Below are 3982 nucleotides of genomic sequence, written 5' to 3' on the forward strand. Positions count from 1 at the left end.
AATCAATGATAAAATCATGGAATTTGCAGGGAAATGGGTGGCATTAGAGCAGATTATGCTAAGTGAAGCTAGCCAATCCCTAAAAAACAAATGCCAAATGTCTTCTTTGATATAATGAGAGAAACTAAGAACAGAGCAGGGAGGAAGAGCAGGAGGAAAAGATTAACATTAAACAGAGACATGAGGTGGGAGGGAAAGGGAGAGAGAAGGGAAATTGCATGGAAATGGAAGGAGACCCTCACTGTTATACAAAATTACATATAAGAGGTTGTGAGGGGAAAGGGAAAAAAAAAAGGAGAGAGTTAAATTACAGCAGATGGGGTAGAGAGAGAAGATGGGAGGGGAGGGGAGGGGGGATAGTAGAGGATAGGAAAGGTAGCAGAATACAACAGTTACTAATATAGCATTATGTAAAAATGTGGATGTGTAATTGATGTGATTCTGCAATCTGTATTTGGGGTAAAAATGGGAGCTCATAACCCACTTGAATCGAATGTATGAAATATGATATGTCAAGAGCTTTGTAATGTTTTGAATAACCAATAAAAAAAAAAAAGTTTCCACACACAAAAAAAATAAATAAATAAATAAATTTGTGATTGTTTAGGCTGGAGTGGAGGGACTAAGAATTGTAGAGTTTCTTTTGAGGAGAAGAAATGTTCTAAAATTCATTGCAGTAATGGCTACATAACTCTGAATATATCAAAAGTGATCAAATTGCACAGGGTAAGTGGGTGAATTATATGATATACAAAATATACCTCAATAAAGCTGTCTAGAAGAAATGAACATCTGGTGATCCAACTCAGAACATCAGTAACCAATTGTACTAAGTAGGAAGGGCACAAGCCTTGAGGTGCTGGATATCTTGATTTGGGTGGTAATTACATGGGTGTACACATCAAGTCATACAGTTAAAACTGAGTCACTTCACTATAAGTCACTGATACCTTAATAAAATTTTTAAAAATAGTAAGATAGGTGTGGTGGCACTTGCATATAATCCCAGCCACTTGGGAGGCTGAAGCAGGAGGATTACAAATTCCAGGCCAACCTCAGAAACTTAGCAAGAACTGTTTTAAAAAAATAAAAAGAGCTTGGATTGTAGCTCAGTGGTAAAGCTCCCTGGACTCAATCCCTAGTACCCCCACAAAATAATATATATGGAACAAGTGAGTACTTCAATTAATCCTAAGAAAAGTACATCTAACTATTATAGGGAAACATAGATTCAGAAAGGTAATTTCACCAGGGGTAGGGATGAAGCTCAATAGTAGAGCGCCTGCCTAGCATGTGCAAAGCCTTGGGCTCAATTCCCAGTATCAAAGAAAGATCAAACGAACACACACACACAAACTTGCCCAAAAGAAGGCACTTACACTTTTGGCTCCTGACTCCAAAATTCCACTACCTTTAAATCTCCTCTAAGTAGAAGTGCTACTTGATGCATGGTACATACACATAAATATTTGCTGAATACATGAGTACCATAAAGCACACATTTAAATTATTAAATTCTATTTAAAAGTGGCGGGGTTTAGCTGAGTGGTAGAACAAGTACTTAGTATGTACAAGGCCCTGAGCTCCAGCCCCAGCACTTGAATAAATAAATAAATGCACAGAGGGACAAAATTAAAGGCACAGAAGAATGTAGCTAAAGAAAGTTACATGGAAAATCTAAAACTTACAGTTATGCTTAAATTTAAGATAACAGTATGAACAGAACTTAGAAGTGGGGATTAGTATGGGAGAAGACTGGAGCAATCATAATGCTCTAGGAAAATATCTTGTATAGCGTTTCCAACTTATTAAACATTTCCTGTACCACTGAGTTATTTAAACCAATATGCTCAAATTTTAATAGCAAGGGTAGCTATACCACCAAATACATATAATTTCTTAAAGGCATATAAATAAGTACCCTTCTCCCTAGCATAACTACTGTGGGGTTAATGTGGGTTTTCAAAGAATCACAGCAAATAAGGGGTCAATAAGAAGCATTAGAGAATAGAGGCACCCCACAAATTCAAATACCAAAATTACAATGCTTCGTGAGATTTAGCCACACTAAGTTCCTATTTTCACAGAAATTCTAAGAGTAAAAAAGGTCACTGGCAAATTTAAACAAGCAAGCCAGCATACAGTTCAACTACTTTTTTTTTTCTTTCAAGATGTAGAGCTCAGGGCTGAGTTGTGGCTCAGTGGTAGAGCACTCACCTAGTATGCATGAGGCACTGGGTTCTATCCTCAGCACCACATAAAAATAAAGATACTGTGTCCACCTAAAACTAAAAAATAAACATTTAAGGAAAAAAAGATGAAGAGATCACAAAATAATGGCTTATCTTCACTTACTTGAACTGAGGCTATAGCATTAATTACCAATAGCTGCTTATGAAAAAGGAATCAAGTCTGGAGGCAAACAGCAACTTCTTAACCAAAACAGTGAGGAATAAAATATCTCTTAGAAGAATTTACAAACAGGAAAGGTGACCCAATAAATCATCTGTTTCACAGGTAGCATTTTTGGTGGTGTCCTTTAAAATCCCCAATTTGGAATATTATTTGTCGTTTTCTTTTACAACATCCATCATACTGATCTATTTGAAGAACAATCACTGACAAGATAATTTAAAATCCTGACATTCTAGATACTAAACCTGTCAAAACAGTTTTGAAAGCTTGTGGAGAAGGGTTGGGTAGGGACGTTAAGAACAATTCTTTATGAATGACTGACTCTTCACCCCTAAACCAATCAGTATTCAAGAAATTTAGTATCAAGCTCTGTATCAACTGGTTACAATAAGCTTGACTGTTTCTGTAACTGGGAAGAGAAAAAGGAAAATGAACATCTATACACATACACACACAAACACCTGATACCTTGTTTCCCAGTTTATAGTCAGCCTCAGTTTAGGACAAGTGTGTAACAGAATCCAAACACACTTTGAACAATAATTAAAGCTATCATTTACTGAATCCTTGGACACTGTTCTAGGTACTTCAAACACATATGGTGGTTATTCCTCCCACTAACTGGTAGATACCCATACCGCTATTTAATGGGTGAGGAAACTTACTCAGTTGCTACGCTGGTAAATGACTATACTGGGAACTGAAACTCACTACTTCTGATTCCAAAAGCGGGCTTTCCTTGATTCAACTACAAAGCAGAGCCTTCCAAGACAGAAAAAAAAAAAAATAGAGAAGCATATCCTTTCATTTTTTTCCTGTGTTACTGATGTCTCGGTATGATTTAGTGACTAAATGCAATACTGGAGTCAGGCTATCTGAATTCAACTCCAATTCCATCACTGACAAGCTGTAAGTCTTCCTGTTTCATAAGGTGTCTATTTCATAAATGCGTGCTTGTAAAAGGCTTAAATAGTGCCTGCCATCGAATGTAGGGGAATCACACCAGCTCTGTTGAGGGGGTAAGTGGTACGTGATGATAAGGTTTCCAAAGGGGGGAAAAAATTCTGGGCAACGAACTAGTAGAAGCAAGTTATCACATGACAATCAGAAGTAACCTGGCGGGAGAAAGAAGGAGCGAGGAGTCAGCGGCGGCAGAGGAGCCTAGTCGCCCTACTCCAGCAGAGGTCCGCGGGAGGCGGCGGCGGGGACGGAGCCAACTCCCAGGGAGTGTGAGCAAAAAAAAACCGTAGTCTTTCGGAGATGAACGAGAAGTGGAGATAAGTATGCCCGGGAGGATGAAGGCCGCCGTCCGGGTGTGAGGGGGTCCGGCCAGGCACCCCAGGGCGGAAGCCCACCCGGCCATCCCAAGAGGCCTTGCTCGCGGGCAGTAACAGTCCACCCCAGAGTCCGGTGCGGCCGGCCAGAGCATTCGGAGGGGCCCACCGGCGTCGGGAAAGGCCCGCCGCGGCGTGGGGAGCGGCCTACCTCGGCGTCTCTGCGGGTGAGAAGTGGGCTGTGGCCCCGCCGAAGCCGAGGAGGAGGCGGGAAGAGGGCGGGCTGAAGGTCT

General features: G+C 40.5%; 1 protein-coding gene across 1 annotated transcript in view; it reads right to left on the reverse strand.

Moving 5' to 3' along the window:
- Uimc1 (ubiquitin interaction motif containing 1) overlaps positions 1–3976 on the reverse strand; it is a 139075-nt gene extending 135099 nt beyond the window's left edge. Inside the window, exon 1 of the mRNA XM_015488522.2 lies at positions 3901–3976. The gene's annotated coding sequence lies outside the window, so the exon portion shown is untranslated. The remainder of the gene's footprint in view (positions 1–3900) is intronic.
- Positions 3977–3982: the final 6 nt, after the last annotated feature.

The sequence above is a fragment of the Marmota marmota genome, unplaced genomic scaffold, assembly GCF_001458135.2.
Source record: "Marmota marmota marmota unplaced genomic scaffold, marMar, whole genome shotgun sequence".
NCBI lineage: Eukaryota > Metazoa > Chordata > Mammalia > Rodentia > Sciuridae > Marmota > Marmota marmota.